Raw genomic sequence first — 15,614 nt, forward strand, 5'->3', positions numbered from 1 at the left:
TGGGCTTAATCCAATTCTGCCTTCTCTGCTATTGTTCTTTATTCATCACATGAAGGTTGGCTGGAAGCTTGATCCTTTCCCATAAGAGCCTCCTTGGGCTCTCTCATGAGCTTGACTAGATGGGAATCTACTGGTTTCTCTGCTAGTGAAAGAGACATCCACCACTATGATAGACATACAGCACAGAGACAGAATGGATTAATGTCTTCCCACGAACAGTCTTCCAGTACTCATGATTCCATCAAGACCTATTTGTTAGGACATTTTTTTCTTATACCTAATCTAAATTTCCTTCCTTATAGCCTCCATCCATTTCTAATCTCCATCTAATTCTGCTCCCTGAGACTAAGCAGAACAGTTTGAATATCTCATCCATATGTCAAAACCCAAATACTTGAAAATAGCAATTATGGTCTCCTTCTTCCCAATCCTCCTTATCTTCTCCAGGTCAAATGTTCTGTTTCGTCAACTGGTATGATTTACAATCTTCTCACCATCAGAAGAGATTGTCAGAGTCTTTTATATAATCTGCCATAGATTTAAACAGAATGCTCTTGATGTGATCTGAATATAACAAAGTACAATCAGACTATCATGGGATTATTACCATGGAATCTACTAATTTGGTTCAAAATATTTTATATCTGTGTTCCAATGTAATTAGCTTCTTTTATTTTAAAATTAAAATAAAAAAACATTTAAAATTACTTGGGAAAGAGTGATGGGCAGGTAGATGGCACAATGGATAGAGTGCTGGTCCTAGAGTCAAGAAGACCCAAGTTCAAATCTTATCTCAGATACTAGCTCTGCAACCCTGGGCAAATCACTTAACCCTGTTTGCCTCAGTTTCCTCACATATAAAATGAGCTGGAGAAGGAAATGGAAAACCACTACAATATCCTTGCCAAGAAAATCCTCAAAGGGGTCATGAAAAGTCAGGCAAAACTGAAAAATGATTAAACAACAACAAAACCAAGAGAGGATCCATAAGCTTCTCCAGACCACCAACGGATCCAGATCCAAAAGACATTGAGAATCCTTGCTCTCTCTTAATGCTATTCTTCTATTAAATTGAACTAATGTTGAATTATATTTCATGGATGTCATGTTACCCTGGTAACTCTCATAGAATTTCCATTTCAGTTAAACCAATTTTTTTGCATGACCTGTTTTGAAAATATAACTCCTCCTTTTCTACTTCTTATTTGATTTTTTCAAACCAAAATGTAGGACTCTACATTTATCCCTGCTAAATTTCTTCTTATTAGATTCTGCCCATTGTTCTAGCCTGTCAGTATATTTTTGGATTCTGATTTTGTCATGCAACATGTTAGCTATCCCTGCCAGCTTGATGCCATACACAGATCTGAGAAGCATGTCATCAAGTTCTTAATAAAAATGTTGAACAGAGTAACACCAAGGATAGATGCATGGAGCATTGCTATAAAGAACTCCTATCAATTTGACAAGCCTTAGCACTAACCATTCACAGAATTACAAATATAGAGCTAGAATAGACCTCAGGGACCATTTAGCTCAACCTTTTCATTTTACAGATGATGAAACTGAGGCCCAAGGAGGTTGAAGAATTTGCCCAACATCACATGGTGGAAAACATCAGAGATGAGATCTGAACCATGATCAGATTTAGTGCTTGTTCCACTGTTCCCAGATGTTTCTGCCTAATACTCTCTGCTAGCTGTGTGTGTGTGCATGTGCGCGTGTGTTCATTTTGTATTCCAAATATCCATTTTGTACTCATGAGAAAATTATCAAGAGAAAACTTGTCAAATGACTTGCTGAATTCCAGGTGCATGATATCTTTAACATTCCCTTGATCTACCAGACTAGTAACCTTGTGAAAAATGGAAATGATGTTGGTGTGGCCTGATTCCTTCCTTCTAAATGCATACTGTCTTGTGGTGATCATCAATTCCTTTTGTAAATTTTCACAAACTATCCCTTTAATAATGTATTTTAGAGTTTTGTCAGGAATTGATGGCAAACTTACTGATGTATAATTTGAAGAATCCTCCTTTCTTTAACAGTCTTTCTTAAATTGGGACATTTGCTTATCTCCAATCCTATAATAAGTCTTGAATTCTTCATGATATTTCCAAGATTACTTACAGTTGCCCAAAAATCACATGCTAGAGTTCTCTTATTACTCTGGGATATAGCTAATTTGGGTTTGTTTCCTTGAATTGATCGACAGCAGTCAAATGAGGACATTTACCATATCTTCATTCATCTTGAATTTTTAACTCTTAAACTATTATTGTTTTATCAGGTGGTTTTATCTACCATGTTTTTTAAAACATTCCAACTATCATTATTTTCTCCTTCTTCCATAAAATACCATTTACCTTGTTAGAGAAAAGAGAAGCAAAACAAGATTAAATAATCCCACATTTTTAATCTTCTTTTTTGTCCCATCAATTATTTTTGTTCCATTAATTCCAAGAGTTGTTTTAGCTTTCCAAATCTTCCTCTTATCCCACCATAACTTTAAAATCCTTTTGATTATTTGTAATATCCAGTTTCAGCCTATCCTGAGATCATGCACACAGGACTATTGTGAGAGAATATTCTTTGCATTTAAACTTTATTACCACCCCCTTGCTCCTATCTTCTGCATATAACTTTTTTAAAACTTTGACATATTTAGAAATTACCCATAGAAATAATATTTACATTTGTTCTGGGACATTTTAGGATTCAGATTCTCTCCCCTCCTCTTCTTATACCTCCTTGAAATGTCAAATAGTGTGATATAGGTTATATTAGTGTTATCATGCAATACATAGTTCCATATTCCTTATGCCATGACAGAAGACACATACCACACATATAATAAAAAAAAAAACCACAAAGGAGGGATAGAGTCAAGATGACCACTTAAAAGCAGCAAAAGCCAAGTCCTCTGTGAAAACCCTGCCACACTAATGACCAACAAAGTACTTTAAGGGGACAGAAAACCAAATCCCAATACAGACAGAGCTGGGGGAACCTCCTGCTCCATTCAGCTTAAAAGATACACAGAGAAAGCTGAATTCTCAGGTTTAAGGAAAGGGAAGAAGAAAGATCCCAGGATTCCTCCACCACCTACTGTGATAAGTCTCCAGTGGTTGCTGGAATCTTGGGGCAAGGGCTCCAGCCCAGAGGGAGTACCTTGCTGCCACAGCTGTGCCAGGCTCAGGGCTCTAACCACAGCTGGCAGGGTTGCAGCTAGAGGAGAAGTGCTGAGGGGAGGATAGCCTAGTTACAGCCACTACTTTCCATCTTGGGTCTCAGCTTCTCAATGTTTTGGCCTCAGGACATATATACAGCTTCCCAGACTAGCTCCCCCTGCTTAATCTAGTCTATCAATAGGACAGATAAAAAGCCTTCAGAGGGCAGGGAAGCTAAATCTCCAACACCCCATCTGCCACTGATGGTGCTGAGAGCCTCTGTAAGAATCTTGCTGACTCAGATCACAGGGTGAAGGCTGCAACTGTGGCAAAATACCTTGATAACGGGTGGGAAGCCCAGCTCCCTTCAGCCTCCACACCTTCACCTACATCTTCAGCTTCTGATGCCAGCTGGGGAAGATCTGATCTTAGGGCTCATTAATATTCTGTTAGCCTAATCTAGTCAATCAGCAGAGCAGAAAAGAAGCCCCTTCAAATAATCAGAGGAGCAAGATTAAAGTCAATGACAGTGGAGAGAAAGAAGGAAAAAATATGAGTAAACAATAGAAAAAGAAAAAAGAAATTACAACTGACAACTTTTATCCAGGTAATGAGCAAAGAGCAAATGGGACAGAGGAAGACCAAGGAACACCAAGCAAAAACACAGAAACTCCAGCAAAATGGACTCAGGCTTCGGAAGAACTCAAAACACAATTCAAAAAAACAATTAAGAGAGGCTGAAGATAACTGGGGAAAGAATTTAAAAAGGAAAATAAGTCATCTGGAAATAGAGGCACATAAACTAAAAAAAAAGTGTCTTGAAAGCCAGAATTGATCAGCTTGAAAACAAGGCAAAGAAAGCAAAAGATGACCTACAAAGAAAAACAAACCTGAAGGAGAAGAATGACCAAAAAGCCAGGGATGAAATTCAGTCTTTAAAAATTAGAATCCAGACTTCTTCTCTTGCTTTTCTCCCTTCCTTCCCTCCCTCTTCCATTTCCTTATCCTCTCCCTCTCCTTCCTCCATTTTCTCCTTTAGAAATTCCCAATTTTCCTTTCTTCCTCTAACCTCAAGATGCAGATCAAATTATTTATGCCCTTCTCCTCCATCTTCCTTTCTGGCCAGGAAAGGGGGAATGAGTAGATGTAATGACTTGCATTTTGAACACCTAGGTAGTTTGTGGGTCTCAAAGTTTTACTTTGGATTGAGATACAATGTCCCTAGTGCTTAGCACATGGCCTGGCACATAGTAGGTATTATTCTGGAGAGAAAAAAGCTCCTGTTCTCACAGTCTTCATTGGGGAAAATCACACACCTTCTAATCACTTGCAGGAGCTACCCTACGGTGGCTGGGAGGCACCAAACATATATTATCTAGGATATGCTGGAGTAGTTAAATTCCATGGTGTAAGAATTGCTGGAATCTCTGATATCTTCAAATCTCCTAACTACCGTAAAGGATATTATGAGTGGTCCCTTTATGATCAAAACTCAGTAAGAAGTATATATCATGTGAGAAATATTGAAGTCTTCAAATTAAAACAGCTAAAGAAACTTATTGATATATTCCTGTTTCATGACTGGTCAAGAAGTATATACCATTATGGCAATAAAAAGCAACTCCTTCAAACAAAATCCTTCTTTTGACAAGAAGTAGAAAACAACACATTAGGAAGCCCTGCTGCTGTAGAACTTTTACATCATCTGCTACCTACTTACTGGTTCTCTGCACACCTTCATGTGAAGTTTGTAGCTTTCATGAAACATCAAGCCAATGATGGACAGGTACAAAAAGAAACCAAATTTTTAGCCTTAGACAAATGTCTACCCCACAGAGACTTCCTACAGATAATAGAAGTAGACCATGATGCAAATGCACCAGACTATTTGGAATATGACTTTGAATGGCTCATTATTCTAAAGGCTACTAATAGTCTTGTAAATGTGTCAGGAAGTTTATGGAATATACCTGAAAATAATGACCTCCATGCATAGTAGGATTATAGTGTAACAGAAGAATCCATGGAAGAGGTATTAGAAGAAATGATCCATGACCTCAAAGTTCCATATAAGTTCAGTGTGACAGCTATATGTTATGATCCCAGCAAGCCCCAGAAACTCAAGGAATTAGTTCATAGGATCAGTCCTCAGACCACAGAATTTTGTGCCCAGCTTGGCCTCACTAATATTAGTAATCTAATTCAACAAGTGATAGAAAAAATGTTCATTGCATGGAGACTATGAGAAGGATGTGGACAGTAATGGATCAGAAGAAACAAGTGAATACAACACAGATAATTCTGTCTTATCTTCCTCAATTAACCCAGATGAAATAATGCTTGATGAGGATGATGAGGGTGAAGATAGTATTACAAGTATACATGGTGACATTAGTACTCTCTCAGTGGAGTCCTCACCTGATCATACCCCTCCTGATTTTTCAACAAGCTTTTCTGACATTAGGATCTTACCAGATTCCATGGTAGTATCTTCTTATGACACCATAAATTCTACAAATGAACTAGAGAAATCTAGTGAAAATCAGGATTCAGAAGAAGGGAGGAACTTAAATGAAAAGTCCTTGAAAAGACTAAGTGATAAAACTGGAAATGGAAACCACTTACAATAGAAAAATAAGAGAAGGGATCAAGCTATCTATTCTACAGACAATGGCAGTAATTTAGAATGAAGAAGAAAGACTTTACATGAACTTTGTGTTATACAGAATAAATTGTCATATATACAAGCAATTTAATTCCTTTTGTAGCTGGATAACACTGAATTTAGATATTTGTACTTGGACCTAAACTAATATTTGTCAATGGAATCAACACAAGAAATTTCAACATTTTCTTCCAAGGGGGTGTCTGTGTTTAACTTCTTATGTATTCTGGATTAAATACATTTTTTTCTGAAAGCAAAAAAAAATTAGAATCCACAACTAGAAACAAATGAATTCACAAGGAACAAAAGTCTATAAAACAAAATCAAAAGAATAAAAAAAATTGAGGAAAATATGTAATACTTCATTGATAAAATTACAGAACTGGAAAATAGATCCAGAAGAGACAATTTAAGAATTATTGGACTACTGGAAAATCATGACAAAAGAAAAAGCCTGGACATCATTCTACAGGAAATTAGCCAAGAAAACTGCCCTCAACATTCTTGAACAAGAGGGAAAAGTAGAGATTGAAAGGATGCACAGATCACCTCCTACATTTAATCCTCAATTGACATTACCCAGGAATGTTAAAGCCAAATTCAAGAACTACCAGACCAAGGAAAAGATACTATAAACTGCTAAGAAGAAACTATTATATCATGGAACCACAGTTAGGATAACACAGGACCTGGGTGCATCCACATTGAAGGACCAGAAGGCATGGACTATGATATTCCAGAAAGCAAGGGAAAAGGGTCTACAACCAAGAGTTAACTACCTAGCAAAATTGACTATATTCTTTCAGGGGAAAGTATGGTCATTTAATAAAATAGAAGACTTCCAAACATTCTTAAAGAAAAGACCTGACTACTTAAACAAAAATTTGATGCCCAAATATAGAGCTCAAGAGAACCACCAAAAGGTAATTAAGAAAGAGAGAAAAAAATTTTAAAGGGACCCAATAAATTAAAATAATTTGTATTCCTATAAGAAAAGATGATATTGGTAATTCTTAAAATTGTTATTATCATCAGAGTAGCTAGAAAAGTATACTTAGAGGGTACAGTGATAAACCGTATAGTGCATGGGGGGAGGTGGGGAGAAGACCAATACAATGAAAAGTTGAAAAAGATTAGAGACATAGACTTTCTCTCAGGCTTGCATCAATACTACTTTTTGATATCCATAGCTCCCTTCAAAATTCAATTGCATCCTCTGAAAGAAAGAAAAGCACCTATTTGGTTTACCCACAGAGCTAGTGCTATCTCTGTAAAAACAACTTTGCTTATATTTCATATTTAATTTTCTACATATGTATACTTTCCTCCTAGTAGAATACTAGTGCCAAAGAGAAAGTTTGTTTTGCTTAATAAAGACAAATTTTTTTTTTTTAATTTTAATATTATTTTATTTGGTCGTTTTCATACATTATTCACTGGAAACAAAGCTCGTTTTCTTTTCCTCCCCTCCCCCCCCCCCCCCGCCTTTCCCTCTCCCATAGCCGACGCATGATTCCACTGGTTATCACATGTGTTCTTGACTCGAACCCATTTCCCTGTTGTTGGAGTTTGCATTATAGTGTTCATTTAGAGTCTCTCCTCAGTCTTATCTCCTCCAACCCTGTGGTCGAGCAGTTGCTTTTCAGCGGTGTTTTTACTCCCACAGTTTATCCTCTGCTTGTGGGTAGTATTTTTTTTTTTTTTAGATCCCTGCAGATTGTTCAGGGAAATTGCATTGATACTTATGGAGAAGTCCATCACCTTCGATTGTACCACAATGTATCAGTCTCTGTGTATAATGTTTTCCTGGTTCTGCTCCTTTCGCTCTGCATCACTTCCTGGAGGTTGTTCCAGTTCACATGGAATTCCTCCACTTTATTATTCCTTTTAGCACAATAATATTCCATCACCAACATATACCACAATTTGTTTAGCCATTCCCCAATTGAGGGGCATCCCCTCATTTTCCAATTTTTGGCCACCACAAAGAGCGCAGCTATGAATATTTTTGTACAAGTCTTTTTGTCCATTATCTCTTTGGGGTACAAGCCCAGCAGTGCTATGGCTGGATCAAAGGGCAGACAGTCTTTTATCGCCCTTTGGGCATAGTTCCAAATTGCCCTCCAGAATGGTTGGATCAATTCACAACTCCACCAGCAATGAATTAATGTCCCCACTTTGCCACATCCCCTCCAGCATTCATTACTTTGCATAGCTGTCATGTTAGCCAATCTGCTAGGTGTGAGATGATACCTCAGAGTTGTTTTGATTTGCATCTCTCTGATTATAAGAGATGTAGAGCACTTTTTCATGTGCTTATTAATAGTTTTGATTTCTTTGGCTGAGAATTGCCTGTTCATGTCCCTTGCCCATTTGTCAATTGGAGAATGGCTTGATTTTTTGTACAATTGATTTAGTTCTTTATAAATTTTAGTAATTAAACCCTTGTCAGAGGTTTTTATGAAGATTGTTTCCCAATTTGTTGCTACCCTTCTGATTTTGGTTACATTGGTTTTGTTTGTACAAAAACTTTTTAATTTGATGTAATCCAGATTATTTATTTTGCATTTTGTAATTCTTTCTAATTCTTGCTTGGTTTTGAAGTATTTCCCTTCCCAAAGGTCTGACATGTATACTATTCTGTGTTCGCCTAATTTTCTTATAGTTTCTTTCTTTATGTTCAAGTCATTCATCCATTTTGAATTTATCTTGGTGTAGGGTGTGAGGTGTTGATCTAAGCCTAATCTTTCCCACACTGTCCTCCAATTTTCCCAACAGTTTTTATGAAATAGTGGATTTTTGTCCCAAAAGCTGGGATCTTTGGGTTTGTCATATACTGTCTTGCTGAGGTTGCTTGCCCCCAGTCTATTCCACTGATCCTCCTTTCTGTCTCTTAGCCAGTACCAAATTGTTTTGATGACCGCTGCTTTATAATATAGTCTGAGATCTGGGACTGCAAGACCCCCTTCCTTTGTATTTTTTTTCATTAATTCCCTGGGTATCCTTGATCTTTTGTTTTTCCAAATGAACTTTGTTATGTTTTTTTCTAAATCAGTAAAAAAAATTTTTGGGAGTTCCATGGGTATGGCACTAAATAGATAGATGAGTTTGGGTAGGATGGTCATTTTTATTATATTGGCTCGTCCTACCCATGAGCAGTTAATGTTCTTCCAATTGTTCAAGTCTAGTTTTAGTTGTGTGGAAAGTGTTTTGTAGTTGTGGTCATATAGATCCTGTGTTTGTCTCGGGAGATAGATTCCTAAGTATTTTATTTTGTCTTGGGTAATTTTGAGTGGGATTTCTCTTTCTAGTTCTTGCTGCTGAGCTGTGTTGGAATTATATAGAAATGCTGATGACTTATGTGGGTTTATTTTGTATCCTGCAACTTTGCTAAAGTTGTTGATTATTTCAATTAACTTTTTGGTTGAATCTCTAGGATTCTTTAAGTAGACCATCATGTCATCTGCAAAGAGTGATAATTTGGTCTCCTCCTTGCCTATTTTGATGCCTTCAATTTCTTTTTCTTCTCTAATTGCTACTGCTAGTGTTTCTAATACAATGTCAAATAATAGAGGTGATAATGGGCATCCTTGTTTCACTCCTGATCTTAATGGGAATGGATTTAGTTTATCCCCATTGCAGATGATATTAGCTGATGGTTTTAGATATATACTGTTTATTATTTTTAGGAATGACCCTTCTATTCCTATGCTTTCTAGTGTTTTTAGTAGGAATGGGTGTTGTATTTTATCAAAGGCTTTTTCTGCATCTATTGAGATAATCATGTGATTCTTGTTGGTTTGCTTGTTGATGTGGTCAATTATGTGGATAGTTTTCCTAATGTTGAACCAGCCCTGCATCCCTGGTATGAATCCTACTTGATCATGGTGGATGACCCTTCTAATCACTTGCTGGAGTCTTTTTGCTAGTATCCTATTTAAGATTTTTGCATCTATATTCATTAGGGAGATTGGCCTATAGTTTTCTTTCTCTGTTTTTGGCCTGCCTGGCTTTGGAATTAGTACCATGCTTGTGTCATAAAAGGAGTTTGGTAGGACTCCCTCTTTGCTTATTATGTCGAATAGTTTGTGTAATATTGGGGTTAACTGTTCTCTGAATGTTTGATAGAATTCACTGGTGAATCCATCAGGCCCTGGGGATTTTTTCTTAGGCAGTTCTTTGATGGCTTGATGGATTTCAATTTCTGATATGGGATTATTTAAGAAAACTATTTCTTCTTCTGTTAGTCTAGGCAATTTATATTTTTGTAAATATTCATCCATATCACCTAGATTGGTAAATTTATTGCCATATAGTTGGGCAAAGTAGTTTTTAATGATTGCCTTAATTTCCTCTTCATTTGAGGTGAGATCCCCCTTTTCATCCTTGATGCTATTAATTTGCCTTTCTTCTTTCCTTTTTTTAATTAAATTAACCAGTACTTTGTCTATTTTGTCTGTTTTTTCAAAGTACCAGCTTCTAGTCTTGTTTATTAGCTCAATAGTTCTGTCACTTTCTATTTTATTAATTTCTCCCTTAATTTTTAGGATCTCTAGTATGGTTTTCTTCTGGGGGTTTTTAATTTGTTCATTCTCAAGTTTTTTGATTTGCAATTCCAATTCCTTGGTCTCTGTCCTCCCTAATTTGTTAATATATGCACTCAGGGATATGAATTTTCCTCTAAGTACTGCCTTGGCTGCATCCCATAAGGTTTGAAAGGATGTTTCGCCGTTGTCATTTTCTTCAACGAAATTGTTAATTGTTTCTATGATTTCTTCTCTAACTAAATGGTTTTGGAGTATCATGTTATTTAATTTCCAATTAATTTTTGATTTGGGTCTCCATGTACCCTTGCCGATCAATATTTTAATTGCCTTGTGATCTGAAAAGGCTGCAGTTAATATTTCTGCTTTTCTGCATTTAAGTGCCATGTTTCTATGACCTAGTGTATGATCTATTTTTGTGAATGTGCCATGTGGTGCTGAAAAGAAGGTGTATTCTTTTTTGTCCCTATTTATTTTTCTCCATATGTCTATTAATTCTAATTTTTCTAAGATTTCATTCACCTCTTTTACCTCTTTCTTATTTATTTTTTGATTTGATTTATCTAAATTTGATAGTGGTTGGTTCAAGTCTCCCACTAATATGGTTTTACTGTCTAATTCCTCCTTCAATTCTCCTAGTTTCTCTATTAAAAATTTGGATGCTATACCATTTGGTGCATACATGTTGATTAGTGATATTTCCTCATTGTCTATACTTCCTTTTAGCAGAATATATTTACCTTCCCTGTCCCTTTTGATCAGGTCTATTTGTACTTTGGCTTTGTCAGATATCATGATTGCAACTCCTGCCTTCTTTCTATCGGTTGAGGCCCAAAAGGTCTTACTCCAACCTTTAATTCTAACCTTGTGAGTGTCAACCCGTCTCATATGTGTTTCTTGAAGACAACATATGGTAGGGTTTTGTGTTCTAATCCAATCTGCTATTTGTCTGCGTTTTATGGGTGAGTTCATCCCATTCACATTCAAAGTTATGATTGTTATTTGTGGATTCGCTGGCATTTTGATGTCTTCCCCTAGTTCTGACCTTTCTTCTTTAGCTTTCTCCTTTTGAACCAGTGATTTACTTTAGGTCAGTCCCCCTAGTCCCCTCCCTTGAGATGCTTCCCTTTCTAGCCCCTCCCTTTTTATGCTCCCTTCCCCTCCCCCCTCTCCTTCCCTCCCTTTTTGTGCTCCCTCCCCCCTCCCCCTCCTTAATTTTCCTTTCTTTCTTGCCCTAATGGATAAGATAGAATTCAGGATCCCACTGGATCTAGATGTTCTTCCCTCTCAGATTTGATTTCACTGAGAGTAAGGTTTAAGTACTTCCACTTCACGCTCTCTTCCTCTCCTTCTCATATGAGAGTTCTTCCCCTCCCCTTCCCATGTGTATCTTTATATGGGAAAGTTTATTCTATTGATTCCCCCCCTATTTCTTGAAGTTAATCTTAGTATTATCACGGTTCCCCCCTCCCTTTTCCTTTTTTTGCCCCAACTTTCCCCAAATCTTCTTGATTCCCCAATCTTTCCCTATGCATGTTTCTTCTAACTACTCTTATGATGATACAATTTATGAGAGTTACACAAAACATTTTCCCCACATATTAATATATATAATTAGATGTAAATGTAGTCCTTATAGAAGAGAGTTTGACTTAAAGAGAAAGATAAGATTTATCTCCTTTTCCCTTTCTTTCATATTTACCTTTTCATGTTTCTCTTGCTTTCTGTGCTTGGATATCGAACTTTCCACATAGCTCTGGTCTTTTCTTAGCAAATGCTTGGAAATCTTCTATTTTGTTGAATGCCCATACTTTCCCCTGGAAGTATATAGTCAGTTTTACTGGGTAGTTGATTCTTGGTTGGAGACCCAGCTCTCTTGCCTTTCTAAATATCGTGTTCCATGCTTTGCGGTCTCTTAGTGTGTTAGCCGCTAAGTCATGTGTGATCCTTATGGGAGCCCCCTTGTATCTGAAGCTCCTCTTCTTGGCTTCTTGTAGGATTTTCTCCTTTACTTGGAAGCTCTTGAATTTGGCAATTACATTCCTAGGCGTTGTCTTTTGGGGATTTAGTATAGAAGGTGTTCTATGAATCCTTTCTATTTCTATTTTGCCCCCTTGCTCCAGAACGTGGGGGCAATTTTCTTTTATAATCTCCTCTAGAATAAAATCCAATTTGTTGTTTACCTCTGGTTTTTCTGGGAGACCGATGATACGGAGATTTTCTCGTCTTCCTCTGTTCTCCAGGTCCGTGACCTTCTCAGTGAGATATTTTCTGTTTTCTTCCAATTCATTAATTGTTTGGGTTTGCTTTATTGATTCTTGCTGTTTTATCATCTCACTTTCTTCGAGGTCCTTAATTCTGGTCATTAGGGACTGGATTTGCTTTTCAGCCTTGTCTGCCCTTGTATTGGCTGCTTCGAGTTCTTTTTCCAATTGAGCAGTCTTATCTGTCAGACAGCTGATCTCTTTCTCCCATTTTTCTTTCCAGAAGGTTTCCATCTTTTGGATAAGTTCCAGTTTGAGATCTTCCAGAGCTTGTTGATAGTTTCCATTTTGGGAGGCGTGTTCTGAATTTTTTTGGATTTCCTCTTCATTCTCCTCTTTCCCTTGGGTACTTCCACCATAAAAGTTTTCAATAGTCACTTTTTTCCCTTTCTTCCTGGAGGCTTGATTTTGGGCCATGTGAGCCATCCCTTTGGTGGTTTTATTTCCCTTTCCTTTTTGGTCTGGGGTCTGGGTTATAAGAGTGGTTTTTCTGTGAATTTAGGTTGCTTCAGACTAGTTCTTCCCAGCCTCTGAGCCCAGGTATTCAGCTCCGCCCAGATAATCCGTGCGCCTTGTTCAGCGCAGCCCGCCCGAAGTCCGCTGGCTTCTCCAGTGAAAGCGCCCTGAGACGTTTTTTCCTGGCAGTCCCCAGATCCCAAGGACCCTGGAGTGCCCCCCCAGACAGAGATGCTCCCCACTCACTCGCTGTCCCGGTGAGCGCTCAGGTAGCTCACTCTGGTTTAGTGGGGGAGGTGGGGTGGGGGAAGGGCGGCTCAGTTCACTTTTCTGTGCAAGCTTTTCCTTCTTATTTTAGTGTGGAAATGTTCAAGCCCCACGTACCTTTGCCTCTGTGGGGTACTGGGGAGTCCTTCTGTTCCTCCAAAGGTGATTTTATGCTCCTTTGATGTAGTCTATTTCGTTCGGTGCTGGGGAGAGGAAACGTGCCGCGTCTAGATTGCAGCCATGATTACCCGGAAGTCCAATAAAGACAAATTTTTAAAAAATTATGAAGGAAATAAAGAGAAAGATGATCTTCTTTGACCTTTATTCAGATTTAAACAGTTCTTTCTTTGGGTGTGGATAGCATTTTTTATCATGAATCTCTTGGAGTTATCTTGGAACCTTGTTTTGCTGATAATAGTTTAGTCCTTCACAATTGATCATACTACAATATTTCTGTTACTGTATAAACTGTTCTTCTGGATCTGCTCACTTCACTTTGCATCAGTTCTTATAAGTTCTTTCCAGGTTTATCTGAACTTATCCCAGTTTTCATTTCTTATGGTACAATAGTGTTCCATTATGACCATATAGCATAGTTTGTTCAGTCATTCTTCCACTGATGGGCACTCCCTCAGTTTTCAATTATTTGCTATTAAAAAAAAGAGTTTCTAAAATATTTTTGTAAAGTAGGTCCTTTTCTCCTATCTCTGATCTTTTTTGGAATATAGATCCAGTAGTAGTTTACTGGGTCAAAGGGTGTGCATAATTTTATGACCCTTTGAACCTGGTTCTATATTTCTTTTTCTATATATAATAATCTTTGAGAGAAAAAAAAAACTTAGTTGGCTGATAAATAACACTGCATCCAGATCAGTCTCTTTAGACTCAGCATCATGATGGCAGCTGTGCTGTTGGAGAGAAAGTGACACATAATAAAGATGTTAGGAAGGCAAAGACAACAATACTTGGCAAAGAACTAGATATGGGGGGAAGGGTGAGAGAGAATGAGAAGTTGAGGATGACGTTGAACTTGAAAGCCTATGTGACTGCAAGAATAGCATCTACTTCAAAGGTACATATGTGTTCTTTCCCCCAGTAGAATATTAGTGCCAAAGAGAAAGTTTGTTTTTGCTTAATAAAGACAAATTAAAAAAACTCATGAAGGAAAGAAATTTGGAAGAGTGGAGAGTTGTTAGGTAGTTGATATTGTGAGATGAAGTCAGGAGAGAGAGGCTAGGCCTGAATAAATACAGTAGGACCTCACTTTACATGAGCAGTTCATTCCAAGACTCTTCACAGAAGTTGAAAATCTATTCATAATAACAAATTACATTATTTAGTAAGTATTTCTTTTATGAATATACTTAGGTACTTTATGACTTTTCTTAGATTTATCAGAGCTCCCAGCATCACTACTTTTGTATTTTGGGGTCATTATTAATAACTAAATAGCATTATGAAAACAAAAAAAGAAAGCACTGCTCTGACTTGGATACAACTTGTTACAAGTCAGAATTCTAGACAAAGACTGAATTGGGAGCTAATGTTTAGTACAAAACAGTGTAATGATTCACACTAACGTTTCTCAGAGTGAGACTATGATTAAGTGAACCTTAATGAGACTTTACACCTCTTGGGAAAATGGCACAGGTTTGGTGCCCAATTAAAAACGATTATCCTACTTCTTTTCTTGCCTTTATTTTTTCAAATGCCAGTCTCACATACCTGTATTTGTATGTGCTAAGTTCATGTAAAACAGGATTCTACTGTAGAAACGTAAAAATGAGCATCATCTTCATAGAGATGAAAATTGAATTCACAGAAACTGATGAAGTCATCAACTGAAATAGTATAGAGGAAAAGGAGAAGGCTAAGGACAGAACCATGGAGGGCATTCATGATGGGTTTAACTCGGAGGATGATCAATTAAAAAAGATAAAGAAGAATCTATTAGACAAAGAGGAAGAAACCTAGAGAGAGGTGAGCTATGAAGAAGAAGATGATTGTTAAAGGATATTAAATGTTGCAGAGATCGAGAAAGAGGGAGATTGAGGAAAAGCCATTAGATTTGTCAATGAAGAGTTCATCCATTCCTTTGGAGAGAACAGTTTCAGTTGAATGATGAGGGCAGAACTTAATCATCAATAAACACATATATTTCCACATACTAAGAATAATCAGAAAGGATTGTAAAAGAAATTATGAAGTTCTGTTATGGACAGTTGGGTTTTTTAAATATATATATGTG

The 15,614-nt window shown here is 37.2% G+C and overlaps 1 pseudogene; it reads left to right on the plus strand.

The window, feature by feature from the left end:
* LOC100024562 (lariat debranching enzyme-like) overlaps positions 1-5,800 on the plus strand; it is a 32,452-nt pseudogene extending 26,652 nt beyond the window's left edge.
* The last annotated feature ends 9,814 nt before the right edge of the window (positions 5,801-15,614 follow it).

This window comes from Monodelphis domestica, chromosome 7, assembly GCF_027887165.1.
Source record: "Monodelphis domestica isolate mMonDom1 chromosome 7, mMonDom1.pri, whole genome shotgun sequence".
NCBI lineage: Eukaryota > Metazoa > Chordata > Mammalia > Didelphimorphia > Didelphidae > Monodelphis > Monodelphis domestica.